We start from the raw sequence: 24,555 nt of genomic DNA on the forward strand, positions 1-24,555 counted from the left end.
GCAGATCTAACAGAAATTTACAGAATATTTCATCCAACCGCTGCAGAATACATATTCTTTTCATCAGCACATGGAACATTCTCTAGAATAGACCTTGATTTAGACTATTAAGGAAGTGTCAACAAATTCAAAGAAATTGAAATCATACCCTATATCTTTTCTGGACACAATGGCATAAAGTTAGAAACTAACAACTTTCACAGGCCTGTAATCCTAGCAACTGGGAGGCTGAGGGAAGAGAATTGCAAGTTCAAGGTTATTCTCACCGCTTTAGGGAGACCCTCAGCAATTTAGTGAGATTTTGTTCCAAAACCAAAACTAAAAAAAGGACAGGGGATGTAGCTCAGTGCTAAAGTGCCCTGGGTTCAATCCATTTAAAGAAAAAAGAAAGAAGAAAAGGAAAGGAAGCAAGCTAGTTAGCTTTGGAATGATACAAATACATGAAAACTAAGCAATATATGACTGAATGAGTCATGATGGGTCATTGAAGAAATCAAGATGTATATTACAAAATTTCTTGAAACAAATGAAAATGAAAACATCCCCAACTTACTGGATACAGCCAAAACAGTACAAGGAAGGTAGTTTATAGCAATAAGCATCTATACAAAAAAGAAAAAGAAAGATTCCAAATCTGCATCTGATTTATTAAATGCATCTGAAAATCATAGAAAAGCAAGAACAAACCAAACTCAAAATTAGTACAAGGAAAGAAATAACAAGGACCAGAAAGTATTTGAATAAGTAAACAAAATCAACAAACCTTTAGCTAGACTAGTGAAGAAAAAAAGAGAGAGAAAACCAAAATAAATAAAATCAGAGGTGAAAAAAGAGACATTGCAATCAATACTTCAGAAACAATAAGAAATAATTAGGAACTACTATAAACTACTGGAAAAAACTAGAAGAAACAGATACATTTCTAGACAAATATTAGCTACCAAAATTGAACCATGAGAACAAAGTAATCAGAACAGACCAATAATGACCAATGAGCTTCCGTCAGGAATAAAGAAAACTCCCAACAAAGAAAAGCTCAAAACTGGATGGCTTCATTAATACGTAATATCAAAATTTAAGGAAGAACTAACACTAATTTTTCTCAAACTACAAAGAGAAAATTGAAAGGAGGGGAATCCAGGCGGAAGTACCCTGATATCAAAATCAGGCAAGAATACAACAACAAAGAAAACTATAGACCAATATCCCTGCTGAACATACAAAAATTCTTAACAAAATGCTGGCAAACTGAATTCAATAGCACATCAAAAATATTATTCACTGTGATCAAATGGGATTTACCCTAGAGAAGCAACGATTCAACCAAATGTAAATAAATAAATGTAATGTATCTCATCGACACAATGTAAGATAAAAATTATATGAGCATCTCAATAGACAAAGAAAAAAATCAGTAATATTCAGCATTCTCTCATGATAAAAACAAAAAATAATAGCTACAGAAGGCTCATACATCAGCATAATAAACATTGTACAGGACAAATCAACAACCAATATCATACTAAATGGAGGAAAGCTGGAAGCATTTCCTCTATGACCTGGAACAAGACTTAGATGTCTACTCCCACTACTCTTATTGAAGAATATAAAACTGAAAGTTTTAGCCTGAGAATTTAGGCAAGTGAAAGAAAGAAAAGGCATACAAATAGGGAGGAGTCAAATTAACTCTGTTTGCAAATGATATGATTCTATACATAGAAAAACCTGAACACTCTATCAGAGGGCTATGAGAATGGATAAATTCAGTAAAGTTAAAGGATAAAAAAAAACTCCATGTACAAAAAAATCAGTAGCATTTACATACACCAATAACAAATCTGCTGAGCAAGAAATCAAGAAAACATAAGACCCCAAAAAGCCAAAGCAATCCTCAAGAAAAAGAATAAAGCTGGATGCACCACCATACCTGATTTCAAGACATACTACAGAGCCACAGTAATCAAATAACATTGATACTGGCATAAAAACAGACACACAGTCCAATGGAGCAGAGGAAAATCCCAGAAATAAACCCATGTGTCTACAACCAACTGATGCATGATAAAGGTGCCACAAACTTACATGGAAGAAAGTACACCCTCTTTAATACATAGTGTTAGGAAAACTGGATATCCATTTGCAAAAGATTGACTCATTCCTTTCACCCTATACAAAAATCAATTCAAAACTGACCAAAGACCTTAATGTAAGACCTAAAACTATGAAACTACTAGAAGAAAACATGGGAAACACTTCAGGACACAGGTATCGGGGTAAGACCTCAGAAGCATGGGTAACAAATGGGATTATAACAAACAAGATACTGCTGCACAGAAAACAAAACAATCAATAAAGATACAACCTATGGAATGCAAACCATTCACCTGACAAAGGGTTATTATCTAGAATATATAAGGAACTAAAAAAACCCTCAACAACAAAAAATAAATAATGCAATTTAAAAATGGATAACATTTCTCCAAAGAAGAAATACAAATGGCCACAAATGGCCAACAAATATGAGAAAAAGGTGCTAAATATCATTAGCCATCAGAGAAATGCAAATCAAAGCCACAATAAGATATGATCTCACCCTAATTACAATGGCATTTATGAAAAGGAAAACTCATAACAAATGCTGGTGAGAATACAAATAAAAGGAAACTCATATACTATTTACAGCAGTTATAGAGAACAATATGGAAGCCTCTCAAAAAAACTAAAATAGATCTACCCTATGATCTAGCCATCCCATATCTAGGTACATATTCAAAGGAAATAATATTGGCATATCAAAGAGATATGTGCATGCCTATGTTTACTGCAGCATTATTCACAACAACCAAGAGAAGGAATCAACCCAGGTATACATGGATGGATGGTGTATATGTGTGTGAGTATATATATATGTATATATATATATTTATCACACACAGTGATAAATATATATATATACATATATATACACATATGTGTGTATATATATACATATGTGTGTATATACATACACACACACACACAAACACACACACACACACACACACACACATATATATATAGTGATGAAATATTGGACTATTATCCATAAAGAAGAATGAAATCCTGTCATTTTCAGCAAAATGGATAGAAGTGGAAGACTTTACATTAAATTAAATAAGCCAGACACAGAAAGCCAAATATTACATGTTCTGTTTCATATGTAAAAGTTTTTTTAAAAAGTTGATTTGAATGTAAAATAGTGACTACTAAGAGCAGGAAGGGAAGAGAGAGCGGGATGTTGGATAATGGTATCAAAACATAGGCAGATAGGGCTGTGGTTGTGGCTCAGTGGTAGAGCACTCACCTAGCATGTGTGAGGCACTGGATGTGATATTCAGCACCACATAAAAATAAAATGAAGATACTGTGTCCACCTAAAACTAAAATAAATATTTTTTAAAATAAATATTTTTTATTTTAATTATTTTTTTAAAACATAAGTTCTGATGTTCCACAGCACAGTGAAGTGTTTATAATTCACAATAACTTAGACATTTTATGAAGAGCTAGAAAGTTGAGTTTGAGGGCTCCAAACATAAAGAAACATTAAGAAGATGAAAATATTAATTACCTTGATTTGATCAGTACACGTTGTATACATGTGTTGAAATTTTACACTGTACTTCGTAAGTATGTACAACTATCACATGTTCATCAAAATGGAACAAAAAATTCAAATGAAGTTACTTAAGAGGCAGCTGAGATGTAAAAGAATCCTTTCCCAGGTATATATGATCTTATGAAAGCTACTGAGCTTTCTTATACTTCTGTTTTCTTATCAAAATAGAAAAAAAAATGTACCCTACCTCATAAAAATTATGAAAGTGAAATAAAATAAGAGGTGAAGATTCTAGGCATATTCTACTATGCTAAATGTTTGCTCTCTCAGTTCATGGACTATAAATTCAAGCATGTGGAGTCTACTAGAAATACTTTCTATTTCGTGGATCATGGACTATAAACTCAAGCATGTGGAATCTACTAGAAAAATACTTTATATTTCGTGGAATGTTGGCAGCGTCTGTCCCAGACTCAGTAAATGTTGGCATTGAGTTCAATTCTATAGGGCAAACATATCTAACTCCCCAATATCTAATTTGCAGAAGAACCAAAGAGAGCAACTTGCCAAAGACTTTTTTAGTCACTAATGAGGTAAAACTGATAATCATGCACTCTACTAAAGGGGATCCACATTTCTTTAGACTGGAAAGACTTCAACATTGTCATAATTCCATCTGACTCCCCAAAATTCATATCATTTTTTACTCATTTGTTCATTCAGCCAACACACACACAGTAAAATTCAGCTACATGCCATGTACTATGTGTTCAAGATGAAAAGAACAAGGGTTGGTCCCTCACCCACCAAGAAGGAATTCAGGGGTTTGAAAATGGCTAATATTAAGGATTATGGAAACTCTAGGAAGAAAATCAATTATTTTATGAAAGGCTTTATTGTAGCATTGTCCAACAGAAATTTCTACAGTAATGAAAATATTCTTTAATCTGTGTTATCCAATATAATAGCCACTATTCACATGTGGCTACTGAGTTCTTGAAATATGCTTATGATGGACAAATTAAATTTTAAGATTTATTTTAATAAATTTAATTAAGTAGACACATGTCTAGCAATTACTATATTGGACAACAAAGATCAACAGGATAGGTAATATATGAGTAGAAATCATCAGAGATAGGAGTTAGTGTATTCTGTGTAATGGGAAGGACAGGAACTACACAAAAGTCTCTGAAAACACCTTGGTATGTTCAGGGAAGACTGCCTAGGAAATATGGAAGGTGTAGACCAGAGAATAATAGGTTAAAAGGGTTAGACAGGACCAAAATATGAATGTCTTTAAAAACCAGCTAAGGCTTCAATATAATATTGAAGACAATAAAAAATATCAAAGACTGTAAAGCCAAGGACTATATGACTACATCCATGGTTTACAAAGGTAATTTTTAACTATAGGATGAGTAATATTTTGAAAAATGAAAAGGCCAAAGGGTGGGAAGACCAGTTCTGTAGCAGATACTGCAGTAATTCAAGTTAAATGATGAAGGCTTGAACTACTATAAAAACAGTGAGAATAGAGATGAAGGAACATATTCCAGAAACGTTCTGGAGATAAAATTAATGAGATTCAGAGAACTCTGAGATGTGGCAGACAAGAATAAATTAAAGTAGGAACTACTGAAGTACCAGCCTTAAAAAACCCAAAATAATATCTAGGTATTTTTACATCAAATAAAGGAATTAAAGAAAGTTTATAGACTCCTGTTCAATGTTGTATTTAAGAAAACAACCCAAATAAGACAATAAGCTCTTAAAAGTCAAATCAATTATGTAATCATTCACGATGGTATACAGTAGAGTTATTAAAATTATTTTTAAAGAATACACACAGGATAGTGTTCATTATATGGAAAATGAAGTAAATAGGCTATAAAGCATCATATTTAGCATTATTATGAATTCATTTTATGCATTAGATTTTTTTTAATTAAAGGAATATGCCAAAAAATCAATAATGATTTACTTATTAGTGGGTCATTTTAGGTATTTTTGGTGACTATTTTTTTTATTATTTAATGATACTACAAGTATTGAATATTTTTTATTTACAGAAATAAACTTTTGCTTTTTAAGCATTGTACATAAAAGCACTAGGCCATAAGGTGGATCTACTAAAGTCCACAGCAATGTCACAAATGGAGGATTTGACATGCATGGCCAGATCTCAAGTCTACTATAGGAAACTAAACTTGCTAGCAAATTGACTATAAGGCAAATTGTTTTCTTTTAGAAAAATCTACTCAGACTATGAAGTATAAAATGAATTATTTCCCATTTAATTTACTTATAATGTCTTAACATTTGTAACAGGAATGACTCAGCAAAAGTTGCTGCCTAGGTATTAAAAGTAGGATAACACACCTCATAGCTTAAGCCAATGGTCAGCAAGAACTGCCTGAGTTTAAAAAAACTCTCAAGTTTTTTTAAACTCAGGCAGTTTCCCACAAACTTAAAGTAACTCCCACCCTCATTCCTTGTATATACTGCTGGTTATCACATTCTTGGGCATGTACTCTCCTTCTCTCTCTCTCTCTGCCTGATCTGCTGACAAGAGGGCTATCCTCCACACTCAGGATCTGTAAGTAATAAATCTTGGAATTTATTTCCTATTGTGATGGTATACTGACCCCAGCATGGGCCAGTTAGAGTATCCTTTGAAAGATGCACTGTAAACAACCACATCTACCAACACTTTCTTTACTGTTTGGGCAAGACCCCTAGCTACTTTGATGGTAGAACCCCAATTTAACTAGGGGCCCTCAGAATACATGTATAGCTTACATCTGTATACTTGCAACTACAGTTGGGAATGTTGTATAAACCTGCATTTTATTCTGCCACACAAAATAAGAGATTCATTCTATTCATATCAATTACAATTACTCAAGTTCATTTGAAATAGAGCAGACACTGTATGCTGAAGAAGCGGCTCAGTAAATGCTAACCTTTTTTACACATGCATGCCAGTCCTTTCTTACACTTAACAAAACCCAGCTTTCCAAGTTCTAAATTTAGATTTAAAAGAAATTCTGACCTGGCATAGATAAGCCTACTACAGAGATACATGGCTATGACAAATTCTTATACATACTGTATGTGAACAAAAGATAAATTAGATAAAGGATATAATAAATTCCCTCATTAAATAAAAAATGAAAGAAATTTTCCAACCATAATTTTAATCACTGTACTTTGCTATAAGATAAGGGTTGTACTTGTTTCAGGAAACCACACATATAATAAAAAGATAACGTTAGACTAACATTTCCAGCTATAATGCCAAGGCTTATTCTGATCATTCTACAGAAGAAGTAAATAAAAGGCTGAGAATAAAATCACTTTTCCATTTTAGATTTCTACAAACATGGTTTGATTTCCTTAACTAAAATTAGTTATATAGTTTATTTTTATGCTTTCTATTAAAACACACTGGCAGAGGACCATCTTTACACTGGGTCACTTGTAAAAAAGCTGTACAGCTAAGTAGCAGTCATTGGCTCATGCAATAAATGTAATGAAATTGACCAAGGTTATACATTGAAGTAGTAGCAGATCTGGGACTATGGCCAGGTTTCCTGGCTTGAAAACTAGTGCCTCTTTCTGACAAGATTACAGTTCTTAAATTAAAATATATTTTCCCAGAGAAATGAAACAAAGGATACATTTTAGGATACCAGTTAGCAGCACTTGGGAAACCTTATATAGCTCCCAAACCCAGAAACTTCCTTACATATTTTGGCTAACTACCATATATGACATAGTGGGCAAGAGTCACTAAAATAATCACTCCACAAACAAAGAGAATTCAGAAATCTGCAATAGCAATTAGCCACCAGTATCTTACTATGTTTCTGTGATCTGATGTCCATTTCCATGGAAACAGGAAAAGAAGTGAGAGGCAGCCAAGAGAAGAGATGTCAGAACTTGTCAGGTTCAGTGGCTGGGGCTGAAAGCTGAAAATACCATTTTTTTTTTAAACAAACAGTATCAGCTGACTTCTGGCATATAATCGATTCCCAAGTTAGGCAATGTCAGCTTGCTTAGAGAAGCATAAAGCTAAAGAACAGGCTTGGGGTTTGTTTTGTTTTTAAAAGCTTAGATTAAGGGGCAGAAAGACATTAAAAATCAAAATGTACAATATTCTAAATTTCTAAAATTTAAGAATACAACAGAATTATTTCAAATTTCACGAAGTAAAGGGAAGAATTTCTTACTATGATTAAGAGCCCTGCCACAGAACACTGAGTGGAATGAGTTGTAACAGGGTGGAGGTAGGGAAGAGTCCTCAGACAGAGGAAGCAGCTCATAGAAAGGCCGGAGACAAGAGAGTGGGTGGCCCTTTTAAGGTACTGCAAACACCCTAGGGCACTCAGTGTGGGATGAGGGGTTATCACAGGAAGCTTTCCCAAAAGAGGTGACATCTAAGCAGAGAGGTGAAGGGTGAGATGGAGTTTCAGAAGAATATTTCAGTAAGAGGAAAAAGCAAAAGTGAAAGCCTTGCTAAAGCAAGAGAAAGCAAACTGAATTCAGGAATAGTAAACTGCTTAGGTCAGTTGGAACAGAGTAGGAATAGGGGAATGCACCATGATTAGATCAAGTAGGCCTGATTTCCTGAGTTAGATTTTGAACTTTTGTCCTGAAAACAAGGTACAACTAAAAGTCTAAATCAGAAAAGTAACATGATGGGGGGTGGGGGGCGTGGGTAACCTATACCTTGGAATGGCTTGTCAGACTAGTTCAGATTACATAGAACCTGGTATGAAGTCTGTTATAGCTTTCCCTGGGAATGGAAGTGAGAAACTACATTGGGGAAGGGACAGCAGACAGATGGGAAACATAAGACACAGTGAATATAAATAGTGAGAAGGATGAGTCAAGGATGGCACTCAGGATTTTGGCCTGAATATCTGGGTATATGGTAGTTCCTATCACTGAATCTCTGTCATAAGCAAAGAAGGAGGAATTTCAGGTGAATGGTGATAAGTTCTCATCTGGACTTTATGACTTTGAGGGATCCATGAGACAATGAAGCAGAACTATCCAATTGGCAGTGGATCTACAATTCAGGAGAGATAGTTGGGCTGAACTTTAAGTATCTAGACTTCAGAATTAGATAAAATTGCCCAGAGAGAGCATAAAATCAGAGGAGAGTCCTCCAGATAAATTTTAGAGGCTTTAAACTATGTTCAAATGCTGGCTGCATCATTTACCAAGTACATGACCTTGAGTTATTTAATTTCTAAACCTATAAAATTAGAATAATTATACCTATGCTGAAGATTGATAAGGAATAAGTAGAGAAATGAGAAACTATAAAGTAGAATACTAAAAGATAAAAGGTAGATACCACAAAAGAATGCAGTATTAGAAAAACTAGTGGAAAAGAGTAGCTCATGATTTGTTGAGAGCCACAGCCAAAGGAGCCCCAGCAAACTTCCAGCTGCCGGCTGATGATCCAGCTGCCAGCAAACTTCCAGCTGCCGGCTGATGATTGGCTCACAGTGGCCCCAGCAACATCTAGCTGATTGGCTCCTCTGCGGTGATGTTCATTGGGCTGTTTCCCTGCCCTTCAGACTGCCAGCTGATGATTGGCTCACAGTGGCCCCAGAAACATCTAGCTGATTGGCTCCTCTGTGGTGATGTTCATTGGGCTATTTCCCTGCCCTTCAGACTGCCAGCTGATGATTGGCTCACAGCGGCCCCAGCAACATCTAGCTGATTGGCTCCTCCACGGAGCTGCTCATTGGGTGACTTCTTTGGCTCTGCCCACGCAACCCAGCCAATCAGCCTCAAGAGCAGGAGGATTGTGGGAGGTTGAGAGGCTGGTGTGTGGGGGTGAGAGGCGTGTGGAAGCCGGTGGTGGCAGTTGGGCTCTGAGGGTTTTTTCCCTGAGGAGCTGTTTTGTTTGGCGTTTGTAGTTCTAAAAATAAAGTTAGTTTCTTTTGACAAGTGGCTCCTGAATTGTGCTCAGCCAGACTGCGGCAATGATTAATCATCATATGCTGCAGAAGTCAATTAAAATAAGGAATGAAGGGGCTGAGGTTGTGGCTCAGTGGTAGAGCACTTGCCTAGATTGTGTGAGGCACTAGGTTCAATTGTCAGTATCACATATAACTAAATGGATAAAATAAAGGTCCATCAATATCTAAAAAATATATTTAAAAAAATAAGGATTGAAAAGTATATGTAGGATTTTTTTTTAAAGGCATCTTTGGTTACCCTGGCAAAAGTATGGTGGAGGAAAAAATATATCAGAAAAAAAAGTGGTAGGCAAGGGAGTGGCAGACAGATACAGGAAATTCTTTTAAGAAGCTTGGCAAAAGAAAGAGCAAAGATTAGGTAGTTATCTAGTATAAATCATGAAGTCAAGATAGAATTGCTTAGTTTTGTTTGTTTATGTATGTTTGTTTTGACTGGAACAAACTTGATAGGTTAAGATGTCTTTAGCTGCAAATATGAGAAAACCTAATTATCAATGCCTAAACAATTAAAGCACTTATTGCTTACTTTTAAAAAGTCAGAAAAAGTACATGACTCTGGGGTTGTGTTTTTGTGTTGTTGTTTTTTTCCCCAAAAATCTCAGTGATATCATCCAACCAAGTCTTTATCTTTTCATTCTGCCAAAAAGTGACTACACAAGACAGGCATCATGTCCTTAAAACACATTCCCCACGGAAACAAATGGTGAGAACAATGCTTGCCCTCTGTTAGGAAGCAAAACATCTTCCCTTGAGGTCCCCCCATTAGACTTCTTTACAGCTCATTGGCTAGAACTGGGTCACATGGCCACTGTTAGTGATAAGAATAGGAAGAAGATGACCAAACTTTCCAGTTCTATTTTGAAAAAGTAAGAAAGATGGGAGTAAAAATGACTTTTACATAGCCAGCCAATACTGTCTGCCACGGTAAGTTTAAATGCTGATGAGAAGATGGTATAAAAAAGAGAAAAGTCAAGGGCTGGGGTTGTGGCTCAGTGGTAGAGTGCTCACCTAGCATGCACGAGGCACTGGGTTCAATCCTCAGCACCACATAAATGTAAAATAAAGATATCGTGTCCACCTAAAACTAAAGAATAAATATTGAGAGAGAGAGAAAGAGAGAGATAGAAGTCAAAGACATGGAAGGGAAGGGGTAAAAGTTAATTCAGATCCAGATAAATCTATAAGAGGCTGGTTGGGAATTGAGAGAGTTTGTGCCACATAAATTTAATTTCAACAGAAAATAGAATTACTCATTTAAAAGTCTCAGATGAGGCTGAAGGCTAGAAGTCTTCAGAATAACAAAGTTGATTTTAGAATAGTTCGTATTTAGAACATAAGAGAGGGCTGCCTAGGATAATAGGTTTCTGGGCAAGATAGAAAAAGAAAAGAAGAAAGAATCATTTCCTAGAGATTGTTGGCAGTGTAGATATCATTTATTCATAATGCTACCCATACCACTTACAAGGATTTCCTTGAAATCGTACAGCAGTATGAGATTAAGAATAGAGAAAGCAGATTGTCGAATTCACCATAAACTGGAGCTTATGGTTTAGAGGAAAAGTAATATAGCAATGAGTAGCAAGTACAATACAAAACCAAGGAGACAAACGAGTTGAAGTTATCATCAGCAAGCCAGTGAAAGAAATAATGGGCCATATATTAATTGTGTTAGGAAAGAAATGAAAGTTTTGAAAAAAGCAGACAGAGTAGGACAATCAAGGAACCCAAGGTATACTGGCCATAATAAAAGGGCTGAAAATGTGGAAAAACTACGGTCAGATGAATAAGATAAGTACCTCCAGTGGACATGTTGGATGCCCTGAAAATAAGCAGCTAAAGTAAAATAGACATATAGGGTACTCAAGCAGGTGAGGAAATTGAAAGATTAGGATGTTAAATGAATTGTCTACACAGACAATGAAGTCAATGAGAATTGTGCTTAGGACTAGAGTAAAAAGGAAGAACCAATATCTTTATTTACAAAAGAGGAAAGATAACCAAAGGAGAAAGGGAGAGAGTGATTATTCTTTTAATAGCAATGATTATCAAAAAGAATATAAGTGTGGAGGAGAAGGTGTCTGAGGAAACAAAGAATATGCCAAATCTTATTCTAAATCTACAGGTAGACAGTGAAAGAATGAGCTGTATCCACTAAAGAAGACTTCATGAAAAGTTATATCTGCAGGGAGTCAGTTTTCAGTTTCAGATATTAAGAAAAACTTTATTTAATATAAAACTGGAGCTCCAGAAGTACAAAACAAAAATTTGGGAAGAAAAGGAAGGAATATTTGAGTTTAGAAAAGAAGTCCTATACAGTATAAAGATGACCAGAGAGGCTTATATTTCAGAGATTACCAAGAATGATAGGAACACGGTACATAATGGGATTAGGCCTACAGGTATTCCAAAGAACTAGTCCTAGTAATCTCTCTGGCTGGAAAACAATATGGCCCAGAACAATTACACTTTCAAGGAATTACTATTCTGAATTATATCGCCTGATTTTTTCAGTAACAATGTATCATACAGGCTAGGTTAACATTCTAATTTAGTTTTAGACACACATACATTTTGGAAACCAATATTATTCACTTCACAGGCTATCCCAAGAGCTTGGGATAAAAGGGAATTTGAGTTGGGGATTTTTTCAAATTTGGTAATATTTGAAAATATTCAAGAAGATACCTTGGGGTTGGAACACAAGTCTAACCATGAAATTCATTAACTTTTCATATACACTTTAAATATACATAGCCTGGAAGTAATTTTTTGGGGGGGTGGTAATCGGGAATTAAACTCAGGGGCACTCAACCACTGAGCCACATCCCAGCCCTATTTTCTATTTTATTTAGAGACAGAGTCTCACTGAGTTGCCTAGTACCTCGCCACAGCTGAGGCCAGCTTTGAACTTGTGATCCTCCTGCCTCAGACTCCCAAGCCACTGGGATTACAGGTATGTGCCACTGCGCCCAGCACCTGGGAATAATTTTATGCAGTATTTTTACTGCATCTGCATTTTGACTACAACTGTCACAAGAAGCCAGATGTGAAATTTTCCTCTTGTGCCATCAGGTCAGCACTCAAAAGATTTTGGATTTTGGAACATCGTAGATTTTGGATGTTAAGATTAAGGATCCAGTTAAAAAATAAATATTGAAGAAAAAAAAAGATTAAGGATCCTCAAACCTTATTTCTATGTAGTGAAGAATTTAACCTTGTACAAAACAAGGACTCAACATAACTGGCTTCTGACTTTAGCTTTTAGAAATAATTTCTAAGGTCTCTGCTAGACTATAGGCCTTGAGCAATGGAGTAGGAGTTTGCATCATGCCTAGAGGGACAGAAGAATAGAGACTAAGATCGGACACCTGCATAATGAATTATACCCATGTCATAGATCCCTCAATAAAGTTCAATCATCATGACTCAGATGCTCTTACTCAGTTGGCAATATTGACACACATTCTCAAACATTAATGCCAGAAGACTGGCACATCTTAACTCTGCAGAGAAGAGAGTAGAAGTTCTGAATTTAATAAATTCTTGAACTCTAACCAACTTCTTCTGTTGACTGATTTTAATCTGTATCCTTTTCCTGTAATAAACCATAATGTGAATATAAAAGCTTTCAGTGAGTTCTATGAATCCTAGCAAATGATTGGGAACCCCTGAACTTGCAATCAAGTGTTGTAAACAAGGGCAATAATGCCCTCTAACTTCATTATTTGGCCTAATTTTTTCACAATATATGTTCTCCCTAAATCTATTTGTTCATGGGGGTGGGGGATAATGATTTGAAAAGAATACCTGAGATTAGCTGAAACTGTCACTGAATGGCAACTAGTTTACTAAACTGCTAATGACCACCTGCTTCCATAAATCCCTCTGAGCACTGTACAAGTCAACAATTAATACTATGGACTGCTGAGTTTTAATCTGTATAAAGCAGACATTGTATCACTGAGATGGAAAAGTCTCCCTTTACTGTACACCTTGTTCTAGGTAACTGTGAAATGCCATTGTACCTTGGTGTGATGTGATCATGTCCAAAGAGTAAATCTTGTGAAATAATTTGAATTCAATTTTAAATTTTGTTCTTAATTGATAAAATAATAGTAATATTTATGGGTTACAATGTGATGTTTAATAATACAATGACATTATGAAATAATCTAAATTAAACTAACAAACATACCCATCATCTCACATTCTTATTTTGGGGACAATATTTAATATTTCACCTATAGCTATTACATTAATAAATGAATTACTGTAGTTACTGACATCATAATATAGAAGGATTTATCAAACTTCTCATTGCCATATTATTTAAAAATACTGTAATAACTAATTTCCATATAAAAATTGCCCCCAAATAACATATTACCAAAAATGTTAAAAATGCAATTGACATGGGATAAAAAAGGGGCATTTAAATAATGAAGAGATTCACAGACAGTTTCTCAGAAATGCCTTCTAAATCATAATGAACAGAACACAAAATTTGTAGCCAATTTAATTTACTAATATCAAATGATCATTTCAAGGATGATATAAAAGAGAATTTTCATTCTTTTAAGTAAAAACTTAGAACTTTGAAAAACTTCCAATTGTATAGTTTAGTTGCTCAGCCTAGAGAATCAGCAAGATTAACTGTAGGACCCTGGCCAAGTTATTTAATTTCTTTGGGCCAGTTTCTTCATTTATAAAGTAAAAATAATAACAGTACCGGGCTGGGGATGTGGCTCAAGTGGTAACGCACTCACCTGGCATGCGCGGGGCGCTGGGTTCAATCCTCAGCACCACACAAGATAAAACAAAGATGTTGTGACCACCGAAAACTGAAAAATAAATATTAAAAAAAATTCTCTCTCTCTCTCTCCCTCTTCTCTCTCTCTCTCTCAAAAAATATAAAAAAATAATAACAGTACCTATTACATAGAATTGTGTGGGTTAAATGAGATAACACTACAGGCAAACAGCATAAGGCTTATACAGCTTAGCACATGGTAAATAGGGATAATATATTAATCTGACCTATCTAATTTGATGCTTCTTACATCCAGCTAACTAATTCACCACACTAAAACTCTACCAAAATAAACTAACTGTAACAGTCTAACATTTGTTTCTGCAACATAAAGTCTTGGCATAAACACACACACACACACACACACACACACACACACACACACACTGCTAATTAAAAAACAAAAGTAGAAGGAAGGAACAATAAATAGAACAGAAGAATAGAATAATAATAGAACAATAATAGAATAGAAGGAACAAATAAATAGAAGGAATATCATAGAGTGGAGAAAGGGAAATGGCAGGAGGGAGAAAGGGAAGAAAAAAGAAAAGTAGTAGTACTGGGGACTGAAATGAAGCAAATTATTTTTCTTGCATATTATCATTACGTCAAAATGAACCACACTATTTTGTATATTCACAATACACTAATGATGTTTTTTTAAAAAAAAATCAATGGGTAAAGGTTGATAAATAATGCATGGATTTTTTTCTTACTTAATATTCCTAAAATTATTCCTATGAATTTATGAATAAAGTCAGAGGGCAGGTTGTTTTAAAAAGTAACACTGATGGTGTATAAAATGACTGATATCATGAGAGTCATACTTTGGGAAGAAAAATCTCTGAGTAAGTGAGAGGAGGAAATAAATTTAGTGATTGGTGGATGAAAGAAGATAAAAAGATTACCAAAACAGTCACCAGAAGTTTAAAATAGCCTTTCAACAATGAAAAAAAAAGGACCAAAATGAATGACATGGAATTACTCTGCAGCAATTATGATAGAAATGGGAATACAAATCACTCACCATTAAAAGAATCACTAGAAAAACATGTAGACTATAAGTTATACCATTATTTTATATACCACCAAGAAAGAAAAAAATTCTAAAATTAAACTATAAGAAAGTGCTAAATGTTAAACTGATGACACAATACCACAATGTTGTTGATTATAAAATACACTCCCATTTCAGAGACATTAAAATTTGAAAAACATGTATCTTAAAATTAATGAAATATAGTATCTGCCTAAATAGTAAAAAGAGGTCACAATCCTATGAAATCCCCAGTAGTATTCATAACCTCCTCATAGCCTGCTTGGGATCTGCTGAAGTCTCCTTGAAGCTCGAACAGCTCCAGCAGGCTTATGACATCTGCCTTTGACCCCATGATCCCACATCTGCACCTGAAGAGACAGGGTAAGCCCTTGCCCATCCAACAGGGGCCACAGCTCCAAGAAGCTCTCCTTAAGACACAGCAAGTAATTTTATATAACCTTTATTAAGGCGCTTTAATTATCACTGCAGAAGACACGATTCTTTTATAATTACCTCATCTAAGACTTAGTTCAAATTGTTGTAGATTATCTTCAAGGTCTACATCAACTACAGAATTGTGTGAAAAAGTCAGAAATTCCTCTGGATGTGTTCAAGGTAGAAATGGTCTATTGTTAAGGGTTTGGCAATCAGCCTCCTTTTTAATTTACTCATTTTCAAAAGCAAATTACTTTAGCCTCACTGGTTTTTGCTGCTAATGAATTGTGTCTGACATCTTTCATCCTCCTTTGATCAATATATTCTTCTGGCTTAGCACAGTTTTTCCTAATAGTGCTTCCTTTTGCACTAATTTTGATTGCTGGTTTTCAATTAAACGGTAGAGTACCATTTTATCAATTCTCTCAGAAACAAGCCGGTTTTCTGCATGCTGCCCACTTAAGTCAGATATACAATTAGAGCCTGCCCTTAACATGAAATGACCGTCTCAAGACCTCTACTGCATCACTTTACTCTGGCACATACACAAAGAATGAAATGAGAAAAGTTCTCTGTTGTCAGACAAAAGAATATATAAGTGTTTTTGCTTTATCAAAGAAACACTGGCCCAATTTAAACCACAACAATAGCTTTGATTCCTAGCACTTTTAAGTTCTTTCTCTTGTTACTTTCTGTTTGCTCTTTTTTCAGTCATGCCTAGATTTAGGCTAGATTCTCTATTTTTCTCTAATTTTCCTTTCTTCTTTATTTAGATGACAGAAAAATCCATTAATGATATCTGTTGTAATACTTTTATGTTTGGAATAAAGAGGCAAATCATATGTTTTGAAATTCTATGTATTCTGATTCTCTGTATTCACTTGCTGAGAATGAGAATATGAAGAAATAAAATCAAGGTAAAGTCTACCTCTCCTTATGAAGCACCCGAGTCAATGACAGAGAAGTTAGCCCACAAATGGGCTTAGAACATGGTTATCATTCAGGCAAAAAGATATATTCAAAGTAAACAAAGGTTTGGAACTCTAAAGGGGAAGAGCAGGGGGTGAGAAAATTAATACTGTATTGAAAAGTTCCAGGGAAGAAGGTGATGCAACTAGGTAAGGAAGCCATTTTACCTTACCAAAGAGAGAAACAGCTAGTGATAAAACGAATGGGACATGGGGAGATGACATGGTAGTTCCTGCATCCAGGACAATGCAAGATATGTCTGAAAGCCCTAAAATTTAAGGAAGACAATTTATAGCCAAGAATAGTGAAGTACTTTCATCTTTCAAAGGTACCAGAACAAGGGCTAATCATCAATACAGAACAAAAGATAATCTAGCTCAGCTAGATTAGCAGAAAACAAAGGGTATTTTAAGTAGAAGGAAATAACCAGCAATTAAAATTCATAGGCTGTTTGTAACTCCTTCTGACAACTTGTTCTTTTTCAATGCTGTTGCAGAGGGCTACAACAGAAGGCCTTCACTGGGTAATGGGTTAGGAAAAATGCTCACAGAGCCACGGCACTCTCCTTAGCCTCACAAACAGCTCCAACTCAAAACTAGAAGCAGGAAGTGAGAGTATGAGTGACTGACACTGTAAACACTAACTCCCTGTTCTTAATACTTTGGTTGCTTTGTTTTATTTCTGTTGCCATCTTGATAAAATTACCCATGTAAAGCTTTAGATCACTTAGTAGTTCTAGTAGGTGAAAAGTGTCTCTATACCTGTATTAATAGGAAAGAGAGGAAACAAAAGTAAATTGGTGAAGACAGATCTACTCCAGTGCTTAAACAACTCACTGTAAATGACTTGTGTGGGAAACTGGGAACAGTCAGTGCCAGTCTAAAAAAAATTGCAATACTTTTGGTCTTAGAAATCTATAATAGCAACATGTAAAAAAGAATATTTCATTATAATATTCAAAACTGCATGGATAAGTACTCAGTCATCACAGTGAGTTGAAGGTAAGTCATGTAAGTCATCCCTGACAATTAGCAGAAAATGAAGGGCATTTTAAATAGGAGGAAATAATCAGCAATTAATATTCATAGGCTGTTTCTAATTCCTTTTGACAACTTGTTCTCTTTCAATGCTGACCGCAGGGTTTCTTCTATGACATGGAACCTAAATGAGATTGCAAAATCTGATATCCTATAATGATAGCACAACCTAAATGGTCAAACCATATACTACTCAGCCTTGTTCTCTAAATTCCAACTTCAATTGCCTTAAATAAAACACTATACAATGATATATGAAAAATCACCAACATTTCCAGCATATCTGAATGTCAAAGGTAAGTCTAAAACTAAGCTTTTTCTTTTCTTTATTTCTTTTTGGTGGTGCTGGGGATTGAACCCAGAGCCTTGTGCAAGCACTCTACCGTATCTCCAGCCCCCCTAAAAACTTTTTAACAATTTGAAATCTGGAACTTTTTCTCACACATTGTTGTATCTTCAGCATCTAACCAACGTCCCAAACATAGTAAATAATAAGTAGCCAACAAATGTCTACTGCTGAAATGACAGTCTAATGACATTTTTTAAAGTACAAAAATAACTGATGCAAGTTCAATAGATAATTATTAAATGAATGAATAAATGCATGGTGTTTAAAAGAAACTTATGCTAGATTAATCAAACAAAGCCACTTATGAAATAATATTACCTTATAAAAAACATTTCAAAGAACCTGGCACTAAAGCCAAGTTATAATTCTTTTTCCTTGTTTACTAATCTATACTCTTAAACAGGAAATAGGAACTCAAAACTAACAAGGAACTCAAAACTCTTGGGCCTCAGATTAAAGTTCCAAATAAATCTAAGTATAATAATTGAGATATATTGTATAGAAAATCTGCTTCATGTTTAAAGGGCTAAAAAATAAAAATATTAAAAACAAACATGTCTTAGGTGCTTGAAAGACTACTTACTCTCTACCCTCTAACTGAATTAATTGGTGTTCTTCATTTTTAATGTTTCATGAAGACCTAATAAAGTATTTTAAAGTATGAGCTCATATAAAGTACCTGATGATGCAAAAATCATAAAGAGGACTGAATAAGGTCAAATATCCAAAACTGACAATGAAGACATTCAATGACTTCACCAATACTTAATGCAGTCTGTGAACCTAATCCCTGCAAGGTAATAAATTTCTTTGTTATATTTAAACAGGGCTAACTTAATTATCTTAAGAACATCATTTAATATTTTATCTCTTTGCCTAAGTGTCTGAGAACCTTTGAAACTTAATATATCATACTATAAATCTAGATGAGAAAGGTACTTTGTTATTAGTTATATAATGTCAAAAGAAGAAAAATGAGTAATTTCCTTAGAAACTGTTTAAACTATAAGTGACTACAAAGAAGGTGTCTGCAGTAATTTTTTCATGCCTCCATATATCTTAACAGTCAGATGATTTCCAAAGCTATTGCTACTGTCAAATAAGGATTTAAAAATATAATTTGGTTAAGTGCAGATGCCTTACAACTACTATTTAAAGATAAACAATGAACTGTTTAATGACTCATCTTAATGAGAACTATAAGGGCCTGTTTAAAATCTTTGGGAATAATTATTATTTGATATAAATATTACTTAAAATCAATGGGTTATATAAAAATGCTTTCACTATATAGACTTTATATTGAAATAGTACTCGTAATAAAATTTTATGCATATTTATTTCCACAATACATTAGTCATAACCTAATAAACTTCTATTTGCTGTAAACATTAAATACAGGAAAGAATTTGGTTGTTAATTATCCTATTAAACACTGGGAAAAGTACTGCCTATTATAGCTTCTTGTATAATCACTTGCCATTTGAGAAACTATGTATCAAACTCCTTTGGCTTTTCCCATGAGAGGTACTTAGGAGGTTCAAACTTTTTTTTTTTTCATTTTATACAGGATTAAGCAGAGCTTAGCCCAACTCAAAAGCAAAATTCTTTAAGAAACCAAAGGCTGAGAACATTCCTTATTCAAACGTGAGATTCCATTGTCAGGGAAATCACTAATACCAACTATCAAGGGAAAATGTCTCATTCCTATTGTAGGATCAGCTAAAGTGAAACTGCTTCTTTAGTTGCTAGGAAACAAGGAACTCATTATATGCCATTATCAGAACCCTAGAGAAGAAAACTGGCATCTGCTTCACATTTGGGGATACCAGAGATTGAACTAAAAGCACTGAAACTGCTGCCAAAATCCCTGGTCTCCAAGGTTTACACTGTGACCACAGCAGGTGCTCCTATCAGACTAGCCTTTGAAGTTTCCCTTTCTGTAGCTATTTTTCTAATAACTAAAATTATTTTTCTAATATCCCACATTTTCAACTCGGGATTCTAAGAAAAGATTTGCTCAGGAGTTAAACTAATTAAGTTTATGTTGAACACAATTTAAGAGTCAAAAATGCTACTCAGGAATCTTCTAAATTACTGAAAAGTTAAAAACTATTAGTTATTCATTGAGTGAAATATATTACATGTTTATGTCTTTGATAATTAAAGTCAAGATGGGAAATAAAAAGAAATTATTTCAAATATCTAGAGAAAGAAAAGAGACACATAAAGATAAATCCAGTACTTAAAACGACATTCTAGCATTTAAGTACCTAGTTTTCCTAACTGATCCTAAAGTTTTAACTTCTTATTTATGTCTCAACAAACTTTTTTGAAATACAACACAAAATATATTCATGAACACATACCCACATAACCATGTTTATTCATCAATCTTTTTCTTTCCATTAACAAATCAGATAGAAGGACGCAGGGTGAAAGTAGAGAGATAAATTACTAGACATTGGCAAGTTGAAACCAAAAGATTTCTATACTACAGCTTCAATATTCTTTTTTAAAAAAACTTACAAACCATCTTCCTTCATTAAATTAAATCATGTGAGGCTCCATGCCATATTATAATTCTTCTCTCCACCTCCCACCCTAATATTCACCTCATTTCGGTTACTTACATTTGCCATTCTGGGCTCAAAAACCTGCCCTGCTCAATAACTAACCCCAAACTCTTATCTCGAGCTACTGTGCTGGACTTCACTAGCAGGCCCACCTTCTCTCAAACTGACTCTTGCTCATCTTCTTTGTTTTATAAATATTATTTCCACTGAGGATTGCCAGATTTAGCAAATAAAAATACAGAAAACTCAGTTAAACTTGAATATCAGAAACAATTTTTTTTTCATTTGAGTATGCCCCAAATTATTCATTGTATATCTATCTGATACTCAAATTTAGCTGAGTATCCCACATGTTATTTGGTAACCCTATTGTAAGATACCTTGATCCCTGATACTTTCTCACTTTATTAGAGACCTGACTTTTTTCACATAACCTTATTTTATTTAAAAAAATGCCTAACTTCTTAAATGTCTTTCCTTTTATGAAGACAACCATTTCTTAACTTCACTTCTCACATGGCTTCTCTTGTAGCCACTGAATCACTTCTTCCCCATCACAGGAGATTTTCAATTAGTTGATGCCTTCAATTTTTCCCAGTTTCCTGATCCCTCCTGACTACAAATCTTCCTGGAAAACAGGATTTCATTTCAATGTTTCCCTCAATTTATTCCCTGGGTACATTCCCCTTTTGAACTTTCTGCCATGCCAGTTACTAATTCTAGATCTAACAGTAGGTTTGCCCACGTTAACTTTCAGGCTTTAGAGAGTTACTGAAGACAGTCATAAAAACTTGGTAAAACTAAAAGCTTTGACATTTAGCATCCAATGGGCTTTTTCTACTGCACAGAAATCCTATCATTCATCTTTTAATTTATTCCTCTGAAAGAATTATAAAGCATGTATCATTATATCCCTAAACGCAATTTCAGAACTGGGTTAGTCACCTGGGATAACTGAATTAAAGCTGCAAATTCCTTGGCCATACCTTGGATTTACCAAATGAAAATCTTCAAGTGGAAGAATTAAATAGGGAAGCTGTAAATCTGAATTCTCCACTAGCTCCTAGCTCTCCAGGTATTTTATGAACACTGAAATTTGTGAATCATTTTTTATTGAGTAAATTCAACGTCCTTTTCCTTCCAACTGAGAAGACCAAGGAAAAAATAACTTTTATTAACTTTTTTTTAGCAACAAATATGATAGGGTTACCTCATCTACTCTCCTTTCCATTTGAAGTTTGAACTTGAAACTATAGACTTCCTTCTCAAAAATAATTCATATGATATCTAACTTCATTGCCTTTGTCTCTTTCATAATATTCCTTTTTCAATAATCCAATTATTTCCTACAATCTTCAGTCCCTGCTCAATGAATCCTAGTACCTTGGAAAAGATATGACTGTCCCCTTTTGTGAATGGAGGAGGCTTTCTTTTCATACCATTCCCCCATAAGCTATTTCCCCAAATCCCCATAATGGCTGTTTACCTAATAAGCAGAAATACCACCCCCTTTATTGTCTTGCTTTAATTTTATTCTTAAACTCTCATAATCCAATTTCTTTTTCATTCTCTCTCCTACCCAAAGTTAAGAAATGGTCACATAATAGCTGTTATCTCCTTGTCCTATCTCAAGCCACATTCTCACTGAATTTTCATTCTTAAAACTCTCCAAACTAGAGATTCTCACACTTATTTACAGATTAGAATCAGATGGAGACTCCAAAAATGCTGATACCTGGGTCATACTACAAGAGCATATGATTTAATTGGACTGGAGTGTGACCTGAAGTTTTTCAAGATCACTAGATGATTCTTTTGTACAGATATGTTGGAAAAACATTGCTTCAAACACATAACCTAATACTCCACTGAATGTAAGATGTATCATTATTGTATATAGCACAGTTAAAGAACAATAAAACACCTAAAATGAGTTGGAATCTATCAGGAGAACCCTACAAAAGCTGGAATCCCAAAGGACTACATTCTTTTAAACTAAAGTAAATGAAAAATCCAAAATTTAGAAAGAAATTAGAGGGAATAAACATCAATAAATCTTGGCCTTGGCAGGAGAGTGGGACATGGCATCACCTTAGGAACATGAACCCTAAGTTGGTACCCACAATGCTTTCCATTCTGAATTCATACCACTGAAGTGGACCCAAAAACCTCTAACAGAATTTAGTTGAAAGGTGCCTCAGATTGAAAGTATTCCCAGATGACTGCACTTAGATCCAAGCATAAAGTAACCCTAAAACAGCCATAAGTTACAAGATATATCTTGATTAAAGAAATAAAAATATTAAAAGAAAATTATATTGTGATCGATAAAATACAATAATAAGAGCACACTTATATGATACAGGTTTTCTAAGGACATTACATGTTTTAACTCATTTAACCTTGAAGACAAAGAAGCTACCATTAATCCCATTTTACAGGTAAGGAAACAAGCTCAGAGAAGTTTTTGCTCAAAATCACAGTGCGATGAGGACTTAAAACTCTTAGGCCTGCAAATAAATATCCAATAGACAACTAAAAGCAGGATAATAAAAAACTTGGCATTTCTGCCCACATTTTGCATCTGTCTCATTTGCTGTGAGTCACATTGGATTTCAGGAATAACAAGTCTGATCACAAACATCTATGATGAATTGACACTATCCCCCAGACAACAGCAACTTTCTTATTACACAAAACCCCCACCTGACCAATACTGATATCAAAATCAACCAGACTACACAGTTTAACCAAGAATGCTTGGCTATGCATATTTCTGGTCTCCCTTGTCTATATAATCTGGAAGCTCATGTCAGTACCCTCAAAGATATGACTTGAGATGCTTGTCTCACCTTTCCTTTTCATTATGACCACATGGATTAAAGTTTCTTTTCTGCTCTTCGCCATTACTTTTTCTGCTTTGTTTTTGAGGCAAGTGGCCAGATCTGATTTGTTGGGACCCCCAGAGTCAGGCCTCTTGTCTAGAACTCTAGAGACAACAAAACTATTAGATATGGAAAATGGAATGAACTCAGGCAGATGTGGCTCCAGAATCCACAACCTTAGCAACCAAGCTATGACAACATCCATATTAAAGGGATAGGCAAGAATATAATGACCCTAAGCTATAAAGGAAATTATGAAAGTTACCAGAGAAAAAACACAGTACTCACAGTGGAACAACTATGGAAATTATTGCATATTTCTTATCAGAAATAATGAGGCCAGAAAATGAGGCCAAAAAACAAAAGAATATCTTTAAATTGTTGAAGAAAAAAAAAGTCAACTCAATTCTATATACAGTGAAAATATATAGGGAAAAATAAAGATGTTTCCAGTACATTGAAGTTGAGAAAATTTATCACCAGTAAACCCACACCACAAAAGAACACTAAGAGAAGTTCTTAGGTTAAAGAAAAAAATACATCAAATACAATACAATTCAGATCTAGAGTGAAAAAATGAAAAGCATTAAAACAATAAATATGCTATTGTTTTCTTATTTAATTAATTTTCAGTAATACAGATTGAACCCAGGGTCAGTCTGTCACTGAATTATACTTCCAGCCCTTTTTATTTTTTATTTTGAAACAGGGTCTTGCTAAATTGTTCAAGCTGGCTTTGAACTTAGATCATCCTGCATCAGCCTCCCAAGCTGCTAGGATTACAGGTATGTGCCACCCTATCCAGCCATTGGCCTGATTTCTAAAGCAAAAATGTTTCTAAATAAAACAAATAAA

General features: G+C 34.5%; 1 protein-coding gene across 4 annotated transcripts in view; it reads right to left on the reverse strand.

The window, feature by feature from the left end:
* The window catches only part of Nubpl (NUBP iron-sulfur cluster assembly factor, mitochondrial), a 220,782-nt gene that overhangs the window by 114,446 nt on the left and 81,781 nt on the right, over window positions 1-24,555 (reverse strand). Inside the window, exon 1 of one of the 4 annotated variants that reach the window (XM_040274958.2) lies at window positions 7,464-7,548. The exons of the other annotated variants lie outside the window; for them this stretch is intronic. The gene's annotated coding sequence lies outside the window, so the exon portion shown is untranslated. Of the gene's footprint in view, window positions 1-7,463; window positions 7,549-24,555 lie in introns of those variants that run through there. 4 annotated transcript variants of the gene reach the window in all.

Source organism: Ictidomys tridecemlineatus, chromosome 5, assembly GCF_052094955.1.
Source record: "Ictidomys tridecemlineatus isolate mIctTri1 chromosome 5, mIctTri1.hap1, whole genome shotgun sequence".
In the NCBI taxonomy this organism is placed as follows: Eukaryota; Metazoa; Chordata; class Mammalia; order Rodentia; family Sciuridae; genus Ictidomys; species Ictidomys tridecemlineatus.